The sequence below is a fragment of the Notechis scutatus genome, chromosome Z, assembly GCF_049901735.1.
Source record: "Notechis scutatus isolate UNSWTSFEM ecotype Mainland chromosome Z, rNotScu1.2, whole genome shotgun sequence".
NCBI classification, from domain to species: domain Eukaryota; kingdom Metazoa; phylum Chordata; class Lepidosauria; order Squamata; family Elapidae; genus Notechis; species Notechis scutatus.
Window position 1 is genome coordinate 29,214,329 of NC_142025.1, and position 17,009 is coordinate 29,231,337.

The 17,009-nt window shown below is 36.1% G+C and overlaps 2 long non-coding RNA genes across 2 annotated transcripts in view; one reads left to right on the forward strand and one right to left on the reverse strand.

The window, feature by feature from the left end:
* Positions 1-3,493, forward strand: part of LOC148128805 (uncharacterized) — a 46,994-nt gene extending 43,501 nt beyond the window's left edge. The window contains exon 3 of the long non-coding RNA XR_015745573.1: positions 2,679-3,493. This is a non-coding gene — a long non-coding RNA (uncharacterized LOC148128805). The remainder of the gene's footprint in view (positions 1-2,678) is intronic.
* Positions 1-17,009, reverse strand: part of LOC148128806 (uncharacterized) — a 224,424-nt gene that overhangs the window by 31,032 nt on the left and 176,383 nt on the right. The gene's annotated exons all lie outside the window — the stretch shown is intronic.

Genomic DNA, 17,009 nt, shown 5'->3' on the forward strand with positions numbered 1-17,009 from the left:
CCTGGGGCACTTTGTTCGCTTTAGCACTTCACTGCCAAACCCAGCCACAGCCAGTGATTATTTGGGGGTGGGGGAAGGGAGGGAGGGAGGGAGAGAGAGAGAGAGAGAGAGAGAGAGAGAGCATCTCTCGCATTACCAGGGGAGGAAAGGAGGCGAAACAAAACTCACTCTTTCATCGAGACCTACAAAACATCTATCTACTGCATTCCAGGAGATCTTAAAAACCACCAAATGCTCCCACTTGCAGTTCCCGCGCCTCCTGGCTCAGGTCCCTGAGATGCATGCTCCCACACACAGCGGCGGCGGCAACAACAATCCCCGCCCCCAGTGCCCACTGTCAGCTCTCTCCATTAGTTCTCTAGCTTTGAATTGCTCCCAGCTCTCTCTCTTTCCTCCCCCCCTCACCTACATGCAGGCAGGAAAGGAAAGGGAGATGGAGCCGTGCGCAGGTCTCCGCTTTTCCAGCCCTCACTGCTTCTCCCAATATCGAAGCCTCAGAAACGCAGGCAAAGCCGCCACAGCAGTAGTGTCCTGCGTTGCTTGCTTCTCCACTACTGTCTCCTTCTCCTCCTCCTCCAGCACCTCCTTCTCCGGGTAGGGTGATTCTTAACTAACCGAGCATGCTAAGGCAACTCAGGATGCTACTGCTATGGCGGCTTTGCCTGCGTCTCTGAGGCTTCGATGTTGGGAGAGGCAGCGAGGTCTGGAAGAGTGGAGAGCTGCACATGGCTCTGTTTCCCTTTCCTTTCCTGCCTGCATGTGGGCACGGGGGGAGGAAAGAGAGGCGGGAGCAATTCAAACCTAGAGAACTAATGGGGAGAGCTAATAGTGGGCACTGGGGGTAGGGACTGTTGTTGCCGCTGCCGTCCTGTGTGGGAGCTGGTTGGTGCGTGCATCTCAGGGACCTGACTCCAGGGTCCCTCGAAGAGCTGGGAGGCGAGAGAGCTGGGAGGCGGCCCGGATTAATTGCTTTCAGGGGCCATTTCTTCTGCGGCCCACCAAAAATTTTCCACGGCCCACCAGTTGGCGACCGCTGGACTAGATGACCTATAAGGTCCCTTCCAACTCTGATTATCTGTTATCTGTTATCATACCTATAGCCCTTTGTCCAAACACGCTATTTAAATTCCAAATAAAAAAGGTGTATGCTGGCTATCCAAGTGTTAATGATAAATTTAGATATAAAAAAGTGATTTAGAAATATTCTCCAATCCCAAATTTTTAAATCATCAATATTCTTTCATGACAAAAGGTTTAATTTCAATTACTTTATTGGGCACTCTTCCCCAATCTGATATCCTTCAGATGTATTGAACTACAATCTGCAAAATTAACTAATTAGCATGGCCAGTGGCATCTAATTTAGAATATTTAATATTTATGTAGTAGTTTAATATAGCTTTAATGCTTTAATGCTCTTCCAGAACAGAAGAACTCTGAAAAGGGCAAAATTCCAGCATTACATCCCAAAAGCTCTATTTCCTGGAATTGTACCATCATAGGAGCCTTTAATGTTCATTATACCACTATCAGCTGGTTCATGTTATTACAGGAAGGTAAATGGCATTTGGTATACAGTGTCAAAACCAATGCTTCCTCTCTACCTTATGACCATGTATCGTGTATGAATCATTAAGGCTGAAATTTCACGTGAATAAATAGTCCATTTTCTGAGAGCCATGCTTCTGTACATGAATATGTATCTGTGTATATGTATATCTATGCAATCTAGAAATCACCATGAAGAAAGTCTTGTATCTTTTCCAAAGCACAAACTGCATAAAAGTAATTTTTTTATCCACAGATTAGCATTTCCACTTTTGCATCTTCTGGATCCATAGGTACTACAGGTTTCATAATTCCCTTGCATAATGGGGCTGATAGGAATTTGAACAAATCAAAGTATATGCTTCTCAGTTAACACAGGATGAAGACATAATAGTTCATATTCTATTGATACTCAGTTTCCTCAGTATTCTATCTTATGCTATAAGAAGGCCTCTAGTTGTTAGTCCCACGTTTATGGCAAAGAAGAAATGCTACAACTTTGCAAAGAGCTGGGTTGTGATGTTGTCCTTTAGCAATGCTTTATGCTTGAAAGAGAGGGAATGGCAGAACAACTAATACAGCCTTACAGTATTCCCATGATGAGTGAACATACCTCATACTACAGGCTCTCATGCTTACTTTGCCTGGGGGAGAATCCTGAGATGCAGCATCTGCCCGCAGTAGCCCCTAGCTCACTGGAGGGCTTTCCCCATTCTTATTCAGTTAAATCACAACATACTCGGACTTCAAAATTTAAACTACAACCACAAAAGACTTGCATTGTTGCTGTTTGTTTTCTTTTTTCCTACAAGTTAACTAAATGTAAGAGTCCTTTTCAAAAGAAAAAAGAAAAGAAAAAAGGAAAAAAACAACCATCATTACTTAAGCAGAAAACAAGCCCCTGTTCATTCATCCTGTAAGTAGTGATTTTATTTTTTACTAATTAAACAATTGTTTATTTTATAGTGGCAGTAAAAAATACTGAAAGTACTTTTAGCCTAAGGCAACCAGATGCCCCAGATTCATCAGGCCAGTCCCATTTTTTTAATGGACCTTCCTGTTGTTTGTTACAAATTGTCTGGGTGCCGAGCTGTTCCTGGTTTTTCACAGTCGTTTCCCATTCCTTACAGACAGCCTGCTTTCCAGCACTGGTTTGCACTTCCGTCGTTCCTGACATCTGCAGCAATACATCCGAAAGGTGGGCAGGTAGCCCAGTAGTCACAAACTCTACTTTATTTCTTGGCCATGCCCCTATATCCTGCTGCCCTAGCCACAAAAATCTTCCAGGATGCTAAGACTGCAAATCTGGTTAGCTTATTTTAGCCAAATGTACTTTTTTAAGAGAGAGAGAGATGGAGGGAACCATTTAAGGCAATTATCAATGTTTGTATTTCAGTATTGATTCAGTATTTATCTTGTTTAAAAACAAAAATCAAGATTTAAGTCTGATCTTTCTTTAATTCCTGATTCTTTGTGTGAATTTTATCCTATGACTTTGAAGAAAAATAAATTTGTATTCTGTGCCATTAATGCATTTTTGGCTGCTAACCTTGAACAAATCACATGTCACTGCAGTAAAAGATTGTCACACTGTTGGGAAGGAAATTTGCTAAATGAAAGCCCTCTAGAATAGCACTGACATTAGTGGAAACCAAAGGCATGGCTCAAAGGATACTTTGCCATTCTTCCACAGCAAAACTGTATTTAATAAACAAAATAACAAAAAGACACAAAGCACACATAAGTGCCTTTCACAACATGAAAAGAATGTTGTTGTTGTTTGTTTAAAATAATGTTGTTCAAGGGTTCTGTACTATTAGAGAATGTTTGAACTGAATGAAAAGAAATTCCAGGGGTAAACTGAACCTTTAAATATAACAGAACACAATTCTACTTTCCTTTCTTCACTGTGATCCGAAATTAAAGCAGCGCCCACTAAAGCTGCTTGAACTAAAACTGAATTTGTATATTTATTTAAATAAAGCCACTTAAGCAAAAGAATTATGATGTAGTCACAACATTGCTTTTAAGGGATGCTTAAAAACAAGTCTAAAAGAGAAAAATATGAACTTGAAATGTATTTCTGAACATCTTTTGTTTCAAATTCTCCAAAGATACTTGGGTTTATTTGTTTTTTTAAGTGCTTTGTAATATTAGGCAATAAAATAAAACTTTGTGGCAGTGATTTTGTACAATCAAAGGTAAAATTAAAATATTTATTGAATCGCTTTTGGGAATATAATGTTAAAAGCAAACAAAACATTGATCACAAAAGAGGGAAGGATGACGCAGAATCCCTGCCACTCAACTACAATACTTATTATAAAAACAAGTTTTCAAATTCTGTACCTACAGTTGCATAGCCAGAAAAGCTATTATGAAAAAACTCAACTTATTAAAATTTGTCTGCCTTAGACTTTTTATCATGGGAATAGAAAGGCATAATGGGAAAAAGTAAATTAAACGGTTATCAGGGGGCAAAGCATCAAGACCAAAGGAAATTTTGTTCCCTTCAATGCCCATGATAAATTGAATTCTAGTACAGAAGCTCTTTAGAAAGAAACCCTTTCTTAGGTAGTACCTTCTCAGGAATCAGCAACCAAAATGTTGCTCTTCAAATCTTTGCTCCTGCATTAAAAGCGGATCAATCCAGTTGAACGGCTTAGCAGAAAATGTTATTATCCCTTTTCTACTATAAATATGAAGACAATTGTAGATGGTTGAGGTTTCATGTAAGAAGCCTGCAGCAGTTGCAACTGCTGACTTTTGAAGGCTTTGCAGCTGGCAATAACTTTCCTCTGATATAGTGCAAACAAAAATGGTCCACATTCAAAATGTTATGATGTTATGTACTGATGCACGGCAGAGTTATAGGGCTGATTTCACTGCTATATTGCCCATGCCAGCCACAAACAACACAGGCAAAGATTTTCAAGAGCAGATACAAAAAAGAAACAACTAAAAGCAGGCTTTTCAAGGAGTAATTTTTATAAGTTTGCAAATTGTCTATTGATGCAGGTAAATGTTAACTTGTTCAGAAATTTTACATGTTTAAGCTGGAGGGAAATATAATTGATAGAAAACTGCCTATATTTTAGAGGGCCAAGAACCACCACCACCATGGAATTAATCAATGATATTTGGACTGAGCAAATGTGGTTGGATTAAGCCCTGTCAATCATTCCCCTTTCCAGTTGCTATCTGCCTCTCATTGGACAAAAACCCAAGGCAAAGCATCAGCTAGATGAACAAACAAGGCTCTGTAACAAAATAGAGGATAATTCCAATTTAATATTTTCATTAGCACCTGATTCCCCCATATAGATGCATTTTAGCTGTCAGGCCTGGGTACATTTTTTTTTTCTTCCACCTTCATAAAGTAAAGATGGCAAGTAAAATAAGTCCTCACCTTTTTATCTTTTAGTACCTTTAAATGCTAATCAGGTTAGTCACAAGTTGTACATGATGTCTGTACTATCTGCCAGGTTGTAAAGTACAAGTAGTTCTTATTCAGCAGTCAGTAACTAAAGCAGTTGCTAAATAAAATCACAACTGTATTTGTGAGCCTCAAGTTTCCTTTACTTTACAGACTTGTAAATATTGTAAATGCAAAAACTGGTTCTAAATTTATTTTTCATCACTGTAACCAAAAATTATCATTAAATAAAGTAGTTGCTAAATGAAAACCACATGTATAGCAAATATCCAATCTAAAGCACTGGGGATCAACAGCAGACAGACAGATACAGTAGATAGATAGATACAGTAGATAGATGAGAAAGAGAGAGAGAGAGAGAGAGAGAGAGAGAGAGAGCTGCTCTAAACTCACATATGTGTGGATTACTGATATTCTTTTTAAAAATTAAGTTTAAACCCTCTACGCAGTAAAAAAAATAGCATTGATAACTTCAGAGCACATGCAAATATTATCCTAAAATTCATCAGCTTGATTTAAGTCAATTATAAAATAACCCTAGAGAAATATAGTTGGGGAGGAATCCACTGTGTTTAGTGAGGCATTATGGGATTGCATCTGAAGCCTCTCTTACAAACTTAAGTCATCATCTTAACAGTTTCGCATCCTAACAAGAAGAATTTTCCAGCCATCCTCCCTTTTTCTTAAACCATGTGCCAATTCCCAATTAATTTGTAACATATATTTATGCATGTAAAACAGGTATTTGTATATACAAAAGATTCCCATTACAACCAAATGGGAATGCACATATTTTTTCAGCCTTAATTTGGAAAGTCAGTTTTGAAAATTGGCTCTGTGTACCTGATATGTGTTTTGTTGTTCTGAGTTGTGCAGTAGCACATGCTAACAAAAGCCTTGCCTTTCATACTCTGTCCCACTGTGTCGCTATGGTAAATGTAGCAGTCCATATGGTATATGACATCAGCCAACATTTTCAGATGTCTCCCCAAAGAAGGTAGAAGTAGGAGAGAGAATAGAAGAACAAAAAACACACTGCTACAGTTATATTTGTAAGTAATATCAATATAAGAAGGGAAATTGCTAGTAAGAAACCTGAGATATGGTAACTATGAGCCAACAGCACAAAAATATAATAAAAATTGGAAAGAGTATATGCTAGTATCTTACCTTGCATTCAAGAAAACCAATTTTTGTTTACCAGGTATTTTCAAGAGTGAGAAAACTATTTCAAGTATTGTAGTGAAGAATTCTTAAGATCTTAGGGTAAGTTCATTGATTACATATCTCTAGGACTGCCTATGTAGAAAGACTTAGGAGATTGATCCTGAACTCTGAATACATTGACTTTTGTAATTGTCTACTAGAAGATAGTAAACAAAGGGTAGGGGTTAATGTTGGTATCAATAAAGAACCTTTCATTGATCAAGATTTATTTGCCTTCGTGTTCATTGGGAAAGACACAATTTGTCCTCTTGCAGTAATCTATAATTTGAATGACTCATAGATTTTAATCAAGTAACCATCACATGATATCACTGCACCTGCAGATTAATTCATGATTTCACTTCAGCTTGACCATATTCTATTTAAATTTCTATACACACTCTGCACAAATTAGTCACTCTTCTAAAACATATCCTATATATCTTTGTTTCATTACTTTTTCCTCACATTATATTTTCTTGCTTATTTTTTTCTCTATAAAAGTAACAGATTATGGCAGGGGTGTCAAAGTCAAGACCCGTGAGCTGGATCCAGCCTGCAGGGTGCTTAGATCTGGTCCACAGGGCTGCCCTGGAAACAGCGAAGGATTGGCTTGTGGTGCCTCTCTCAGTGAAAACAGAGCTCCTTTTCACTGGCAGAAGGTTGCAAGAGGCCATCGCAGCCTAAAATGGAGCTTGGGAGCCTGTTTTTGTTGGCCGAGTACTCAGGCCACTATAGATGCCCCTAATATGAGTGACCTCAAGCTGGCCATGCCCACCCTGGCCATGCTCACCTCAGGGGAAAGCAATGATTGCTTTTTTTGAATTTGAGTTGGAATTTGATACTTACAGTATCTCTAATGGGCAATTATGGAGTCAGCATTCTTTAAAGTATCAGAAAGGACAAAAAGAGTAGGTGAGGGTAGTAACAGTGATACTAAGTTTGCAACCCAAGATATATCTGTTGAACTGAATTTGGCTGCATTAATGTACTGTATGCTCAAGGCATTCAAATTAGATTTTATGAGATGTGAACTTCAAAGCCAGTGCCATGCTCCCAACCATGTAGACAGATTCACAACTGTAAAATATAAATGATTAAGCATTTGGCAAAATGTCTGCTGATGCCTTTATTGATAAAATTGTGCGAAAATGGAAATACCACTAAAGTATTGAGTGAAGGTATCTGAGTGAAGGTGATAGAGTTTACCAAATTCCCCCCTACAAATGCTTATCTTTTAATGGTCTAATTAGATCTAAATTACCTATCTGCTTTTTGAAAACATGTTTTCTTTACTTTCCTTTGAAACCTGGATATGCTTTTTCAACCCTTGTTTAACTCTGCCCTTCATCTGTTTTGTACCTCACAATATATTTGGCTATATTTCCAACTGTCCTTTTTTATGAAAGAAAATTTGGTCAAAAACTTTAAAGCCATACTTCTTCTTCAGAAGTTGTCTTAAGTCACCTTTTCCACAATGCCTACAAAACACTTGACAATGGCTAGGCAGCTGGTGTGCTGTGATTGCTGCTTATTATGCTAATCAAAATCATCTCAGTGTTAACTTGCTCCTTCCCCATCACATTTGTTGTATCCACCTGTTGTCTCTTGACATATATTTAGGGATTGTTCAGAACCCCATGGAAATAGCAAAAGATGCCAACAGTTTTGGATTGGGCGCTCAGATTATAACTTCAAGAAGAGATTCATCTTTCTGTTCTCCCACCCCCACTTTTTAAAATTATACACCTTGGACAACTGATCTTTAAATGAGGCTCCTAATTGTAATTTCCATCTTCATATGATTTATATGATTTTTGCTTTCTCTTGGGCAACCAATGATATACTGCACTGCTTTATCAGAATTTTGCAAAATCAGTCTCACAATTTGGTGAAAGCCTTCATCTATTCTTTATTTTATATTTTAAGCAAAACAAAATTTTGAAAAGCACAAATCAGTATGAAACATGTACATATTACTATAAAACAGTACATATTCAAAAGAATGGCCATTTTCCTAGAAGCAAATTAATCATTCCTTTTCCAGTCTCTGCATTATTTTAGGATTCTTTCCTTGTCTATGAAATGTAGTTGTATTATTTTCCAATAAATCCCAGAGGAAGTAACATATCATAATTCCATTAAAGACATTCTCTTTAACCTGAAGAATTTGCTTTGCAACACTCTTTAGACTACTGATTAATATGGGTTTGAAGCAGTAAAATCAATATTTAAAATTAAATTAATTACTTAAAACTAAAATGAATAATTAAAATATTAAAAGGTACTTCCACTGTAATTTTCAGAGTGAACAAAAAAACCTCTCTCCTCCAACCCAGATGGAGCGTATTCTAAAAAAAGTAGATGAATGTCAGACAAGCTTAATCACAAATTAACATAAAGTAGTCCATGGCAATAGTAGCTGAACCTCATCAGATGAGCTCAGTGAATGAGAAACATATTAAAAGAGATGGTTTGAAATAGCATGCACCCAAGCCATAACGGGCTGTAAAATTAGTAACTAGCAAATTTTTATTCCAAACTAATTGGTAGACAGTTCATTGCTTTTAACTTAGATGTAATGTGACCTTCCTGATTTCATTCTAGAAACCAACTTGGCCACTGAATTCTATTCCAGTTGAAGTTCTAAGTCCTGACAAAAGCAATTCATTTGGAGCATGTTACTAGCATATCTACTGTATTACTTTGTACAGTCGTTTGCTTCCATGACAAATAGAATTGATGGCTAAGAGACACCATGGGGTTCATCCTATTTCAGAAACAACTGTCCATTTGAAATCCATCTGTAAAGTAGGATTGCAACTACTTTAAGCAATAGCTGCTATTCCAATTTGCTCAGGCAATCCCAAAGAAGATCATGGTTGATGGTATCATGATCAATTGGAAGCTCCAATGCATTGAATGGCTTCCTCAGTTGATCATTTATTAAACCAAGCAAGACAGTACCAAGCAATGAAGTCTGAAACAAGTCAGTAACACATCACACATAAAATTGAGGTACAAATTTTAATTGTCAATAAATTTGTTTTATATATTTGATGAGTTAGGACAATGGGCTCCTGTCACTCAAATCTACAACATACTGTATATGTTTTTGTCCTTGGTAACCTGAGATAATTGATATAGGTCAGAGGGGAATCCAATGAATAGAATATAGAAATATCATCAGAGACAGAGTTAAAAGAAATCCTTCATTTTAATTTTATTAAAAAGTGGCATCAGCTACTTTCTTAAAACATTTTTACATGAAAATTTGATTATAAGGATGTTTTCTTATATTACATGAGTCACAGTGTTTTGTTTTTCTGCATGAGCTACAGCAACAAATTTAGATTAAAAACATGCATGGGAAAAGTCACTCCCCTGGTTGCATGAACAATAACAAGTATTTTCTGATTTTCACATCCTAAAAAGACTTATCTTCTTTTTACATGGGGAAGCATTTAAATTCTGCTGTCCTTCTCCATTTATTATGCATTTCCACACCAGTACAACAGCCAAATGGTTAACCAGCCTTATATGCACAAACTTACATAATGATCTAAGATCACATCATTCCTATCTTCAGAAGGGAATGATATCTCTAGATGTACATTTTTAATCGGAAAAAGAAACAAAGAAGGCCATGTGAGGGAGAAACGATTTAAGAAGCTATTTCTGTAAGTGTACTGCTCTCCATGGCTCTTTCTTGTCAATAGAGTCTTATCAAGACCAGGACAAATAGTTGCTGATCATGAAGGCTGATCATTTGAACTGAAAATATCCACTCTCTTTTTTTGTAGCAGCCCCAAAAACTAGGAGAATTCTTCACACCATAAATTAAAAAATGCCTTGGAGCCCCACCTGTGCTATTCATCTGTTCATAATCTTATTGTAGAAGGGACTGTAGCTTGAAAATAACATACGGTTGTATTTTTCTCTTTAAATGTTAAGGTATTTGCAATGTTGCTAAGTAGAGAAATCTTCTCTGGAAAGTTTCCCAAACTTGCTAAAAGAACAATGCAGATAATCCTAGGCTTACTACCACCCAAAGTTTGAGCCCAAAGTTTCTGTTGATAAGTGAAACATTTATCAAGTGAATATTGCCCCAATTAATGACCTTACTTGCCACAGTTAAGTTAGTATCCCAGTTGTTAAACGAATCTGGCTTTCCCATTGATTTTGCTTGTTAGAAGGTAGCAAAACTGATAACATGATCTTGGGACACTGCAATCACCATAAATCAGGGCTGTCAAACTCCCAGCCTGTGGCTGGATGCATAACGTGCTGGCCACAACCACGCCCGATTTAGCGAAAGGGAAAAAAGTCCCAATACGTCACATGATGCCACCATGACAACATGAGTTTGGCACCCCATCATAAATAAATCAGTTGTCAAGCATCTGAATTTTGATCATGTGACCATGGGAATGCTACAAGGGTTGTAAGTGTAAAAATGGTTATAAAGTCACTTTTTTCAGTGCTGTTGGGACTAGTCACTAAATAAACTGTTGTAAATCAAGTACTACCTGTACTGAAATAAGACTTACAACATAAACTCTTTTCCCTTATTTGCTACATTTTAAAATAAAACAAAAATGAACTTTCATGAACTTATATATTTTCTTCTTACCCTCAGCTCTGAATGTTTCTGGGAGAAAGTGTGGAGGAAGCAACTCTTTCTAGAGAAAGAAGCTTTCCAAATATTATCAGCTTAATTGAACTAATAAACAACAAGGCAGTTTTTCATTTATTTTGTTCAGAAAAGATGGAGAACTGTTCAGGAACTGCCATGATGATCTGTCTCTTCCAGGTACAGCTTCAATGATTTTTATCTCAGTTTGGAACACAGAATGTGCTCTGATCCTAATGCTGATAAAAGCATAAAGGCTGATGCCATCTGCCATGGCAACTATCAAGATGGCAGCTGCTTTTCATCAGCTTTATCTGAACTTTGCATTAATGGGAATTCTGACATAGTGCTTAAAATGAGAGAGAAAAAGAGAGAGGGGGGGAGGGAGAGGGAGGGAGGGAGAGAGAATGAGAGGGGAGGGGAGAGAACACTCATCTGAATAAAACTGTGCACACATTAGTCTCCTCTTACCTCCGTTATCTTTCTGGGAAAGAGAAAAGAAAAATCTCCATGAATCCTTTCTATTTATGCCTATTTATCAGTTCCATTCTCAGTTGTCCATCATATGGGAGCAGCACAGCTGTAACACTAAAATGATTTAACTACAGCCCTCACACTTCTGCAGCCACAGCAGCAAACAGGATCCAAATGTACTCTCTGAGGCAGTACAATCAACAAAATAGCATGCCAGCCTTGGAGTCCATAGCAGGCAGAAAGAAATATTGTTTTCCAACCCAATTTCTGATTCTCATAACAGAGCAATTGTGAGGATGGCTTCCCCCACCCTCATGACACCAGGCATACACCATTTCTAGGTTTAAAATGGTCAGGTACAACAATCAGCAGCAAAAAGGATACAAATAATTACCCTGTATTTTGATTGATTACAGAATGCATAGAACGTGTTAAGAGGAAGTAACATACCAGTATACTAGTTTGGTTATTGTTTTTGTTATATCATTCTATTTCCACAACTTTTGCTCTCCAACCATGCTTTTTATTCTGAATATGAATATTTTTTCTTTCTCTAAAATATAAATAGTTAATAAAATGGCTGTTATTACCTGTTTATGTTATCAGTATAATTAGAGTCTTTGGAGCATATAAGGTGTATGCAAACAGCACCTAAGGAACAAATGTAACTGTTTTAAAGAATTGTATACAGTTTCAACATTTGCAACTTTTTGAAAATGTGAAATACCATGTTTTGCACCACTCTAATGAATGCCAAAATATGTGAAGGATGTTTCTCTAAACATGCAGAACATTTAAAAATAGGAGCACATGACTGTATAGAGGTCACAATGACTAAAGTATTTCTTCTTATGTTATTTAATAAAATATATTTTGTTCTAGCCAGCATTGTGGAATAGCTGGAAAAACAATGCTAACATCCATGAAAGAAATAGGATAGCTAGAATTGTCTTTTTGATTCACTTACATCTACTTCACAGAATTGTTGTGATGTAAACAAAAGTCCTTCCTTGAACTAAATGAAAAATTGCTGGTGACTTTCTACTGTTGCACTATAGAGAGTATTTTAATTTACTGAACCTGTGTATGGTTTGCCAATTGCACAGTGGCAGTTAGGGCAACACTCCAGAGGGTTAACGTCATTGCCCAGAAGATCATTGGTTGCCCTCTCCCCCCTTTGGAAGAGCTTTATAGCTCCCACTGCCTTAAGAAAGTTCAAAAAAATTCTTAAAGATCCATCTCATTCTGGGCACCCTTTTTTCCAACTATTACCATCTGGCAGACTGTACAGCACAATAAAAATAAGGAGAAACAGGCTGAAAAACAGCTTCTATCCCAGAGCAATAACTATATTGAATTCTACTGCATAGTGCAATACTAATGCAGTATCAAGGCCTTTCAATTCAATTATATAGAATGTGAAGGATGCGTGCTTTTGTTTTATTTTTATAGTTTTTTTTATGTATGATGTACACTGAAAATGGCATTTAATTTCGTTGTACAAGGTGCAATGAGAATAAGATAAACTAAACTTGAAGGGAAAGCCGAATATAATTAATATTTAAATGATTTTAAATATGTTCAGGATGAAATTTTGAAATGTGTAATGTGTTTTCACAATATCCCATAATCAGATGTTTTCCTCTCTTTTTTTCTTTGATTTTGGGTATTTTTAAAAATTATTATAATTAGATTTATGCATTTTCTTTATTTTGTAGTAGTGTACAAGTCAGAGTCATTTTCTGCCTGCTATTCTCCCCACAACTTGTGAAGTAAGTTGGCTCAAAATCATCCAGCCAGTTTTGATGCCTAAGGACTAGAGCTCTCAGTCTCCAGTTTCTGGCATAGCACTTTAACCACCAAACTGGCTCTCACACTCTATGTTGATTTCTTCCGTCACTCATCATCACTGCTAAAAGCCAACTCTATTTGCTTATAATTTTTCTCATGGGTAATTCTTTAGACACCTCTAGTCATTTCACTGAAATCCTATAATGATATTAAAAAATTGTGAAAAAAAACAAAGGTGAAGACAAATAAGTGAATAATAACATTTTCCTCCAGAAAAAGATACTTAAGCATATAGTTTAAGGCCATATAAAGTTCCTCAGAATTCCAGCTTCTACATGGAATCATTTCACAATATTTTGTGCTCTTTCATCCATGTGTACATCAGTTTTCTTATAATTTTCAAGGCATGAACTTTTATGTCTTTCCTAAGGTATATAAACATTTTATCTTGACAAGTTTCACATTGTAACTTGACAACTTTACAAGACTTCCACCCTCCTCAGACACAGAACTTTTTTCTTTTAAAATATATATTTCCTATTTGAGAGAAATTTCACATTAGCCTTTGTAATTATACTATTCTAAATTTTAATTGCACAGAAGTGAATTAAAAATTAAGTTTTGTCCTAGTCTCAGTCATTGCTTCTTGGATTATGGCATATGCTATTTGTGGATCATTGCTGCCACTGAAAAGCTATTTCTAGTATTATTTTTTTACTATTTTTCTTTCTTTATTCTTGTCCTTTCACTGGACAAACACTGGGAGTACAAGATATAAATGACATGGAATATGGGAAAAATGTGAAACTATAAAGAAGGAAAAGCGGCTAGACTGCTCTTTGGTATAAATCAGTTCTATGAAAGCCAGTTTCACAGATGTGAAAATATGGCTTCATATTTCTAAGGTTTGACAGAAATCTGCTGACCCACATCTGGTCTGTATTCATTATTTTCATGGGCGGCGATATCGTTGGTGTTAAGAATGAAATGTCCATGCTAAAATATTCCTGCTCCTCCTTAGCATCTGCATCTGGGAAGGACACTAGAAGTAGCTGATTCTGCCATAAAGACTTGATTGTTGCTTTTTTCATACTCATCATAGAGATGATTGTTTTCTTCCCTGCAATTTGCCATTGAAGTTATGCACTCATATTTATCTCTCTTTTTGTATTGTGAACCAAATACAGGGAAGATCACATGGTGACCTTTGTTTTCAGTTGTTTAAAGTGATGAAGGGGAGAAAATACTCCCAAAGATTATTCAAGTCTACATATTCTGTTTCTATTTCTATTTCTGAGAAATGTCGTATCAGTTAGTGCTGTACTGAAAATATCATTTGCATTCTTTTAAAGTAAGGGTTAGATGGAAAAGATTACTTACAAAATTACTTTTGACCTTTTTTTTGGAAAATGACAAACAAAATGCTGATGAAGATAAAGGATAAGATAAAGGATTCTTCAAATTAACTAATAAACAAAATGTTTAAAGGACATATGTGCTTTATTATATAATCATTGCCTCAATAAATATGAACCTTTGTTTTTTCTTTCTACACTTCAGTTATACCCCAAGAGAACTAATTGTTGGATATTTTTTTTCAGATAAGAAAATAAGTCAAAGTAGTTGCAGAATAAAGCAATAACCAAACCTATCACCCTAATACAGAGATATTAAATCAGCTCTTTATCTAGATATGTTCTGGTTTTTTTATTTTTTATTTTATTTGGTTTGTCAATTGCTTACAAGATAATAGGTATAAGTAAAAACATAGTTATGAATACATGGATACATATAAGAAAAATGAAAACAATAGGACAGGGACGGTAGGCACATTGGTGCGCTTATGCACGCCCCCTACAGACCTCTTAGGCAAGGGTTGAGGTCAATAGTAGAAAGTCTAAGGTTAAAGTTTTTGGGGTTTGGGGAAGAAACCACAGAGTCTGGTAGAGTATTCCAGACATTGACCACTCTGTTGCTGAAGTCATATTTCCTGCAGTCAAGTTTGGTGCGATTAACCTTGAGTTTGTATCTATTGTTTGCTCTTGTATTGTTATGGATGAAGCTGAACTATTTATTGACAGGTGGGACATTGCAATGTATGATTTTATATATTATACTTAGATTGGACCAAAGGCGGCATAGTACTAGGTTGTCTAGGTCTAGAATTTCAAGTCTGGTGGCATAAGATATTCTGCAACGAGTAGAGGAGTGGAGAACTCTTCTTGTGAAATATTTCTGGACTTTCTCAACTGTGTTAATATCAGATACGTAATGCGGTTTCCAGACTGATGAGCTGAATTTGAGTATTGGTCTAGCAAATGTTTTGTATGCTCTATTTAGTGGTGTAATATTACCAGAGAAAAAGCTATGTAAGATTATGTTAACAACTCTTAATGCCGTCTTTAATGACTTGTTGTAAAAATTAGGCAACATTTTACTTTACTTTCACTATGTATACTATGCAGGTAACTTGTAAAACCCAAACAGTAATCTGGAAGATATCCCATTAAGGGTGACTAAACAACCCCAGCATGCGTGATTTTTGACTGAAAGTCATATAGAGAGACTGACAGATTGATAAGATTAAGAATCAAGAATGTGATCAGAAAAATCACAGCTTGTTGCTGTATTATTTTATAACCAATGTAAGGAACCTGCTTTATTAGAGAAAGTTCATACATTAGGATTAATGGACATCTGTACTCCAAGTATCTACAAATTATATAATTACAACCATTTCTACCACAATATGAAAAGAGTTTCCAATAACAAATGGGTCAGCCTTGAAATATACTACCATTTTGAAATAAAAAAGTAAGAGTATTTTAAGCTCTCTTTTTAGAAATAACAAACAAATGCAGTTGACATAATTATGAAAAATATCTTTAGAAAATATTTTTAATACTACTCTATATTTGTGAATGGTCAGGTCAGCTCTTATTACATGGATGGAAGTATATATCACAGCTTCAATGTTCTGTGCTTAACATTGAAATGTATTAATACTTAACACTTAAATGTATTGTTTCTTTACATTAAAAAAAATCAACAATAAATTATTGTCAGTGATATTGATATGTACTAAAATGCTGGTCCCACTAAATTCACTGGGATTTACTTTTAAGGTTTATGTATGTTTATTTATTTGTCAGGTTTTGTTTTAGCTTTATATCCTCCTTTACGTCTATGAACAAAAAGGGTATATATATTTAAAACATTCCTCTAGGCTTGATCTCAAAAAAAGCATTTAAAATGTGAATGAATAAACCAAATATAAATACATTTATGACTTAAGTTTAGTATTACAGCTCAATAAAAGATTACTTTTAGAAGAAAATTATTCTCTGTAATTCACAAAAGAAAGGACATATTCACATTTTAGTACTGAACATATGCAACTATATTATATGGATTTTTGAGCACCCATTGTTTTATTTGTTATTGTTTCCAACAAGTGGGACTGACAATAAAGATGTTGCCCAGGGAAGTGCAGCTGTTGCTCCAACTTCCAGTTATTCCATTCCATTCTCAGTTCTCACCAGCCATTCAGCCATTCATTTCCATCCTTCCTTCCTTCCTCCCTCCTTCCCTCCCTCTCTCCTTTCTTCCTTCCTATCAAAAGCAAAGTTTACCCTTCTGCACATCTCAAGTTTCCCACGAAGCCACCCTGCATTATTTTGCCTACATAAGCACAGCATTCACAGCCAGACTATTAGGAAGAGCAGGAGTGGTGGCCAAACATATGGCATCTATTTGTAGCTGTGGATAAAATTCTAAACCACCTAACAAATGAAATGGTTAGTTGTGCAAATAGAGCTCAGGCACAAAGGTCAATGAAAATTACTTTTTTGCTCCAGAAGAGGCTGATTACGAGGCCACATTCTGAATACAGATCACATTAATATGAAAAAGACATTACTG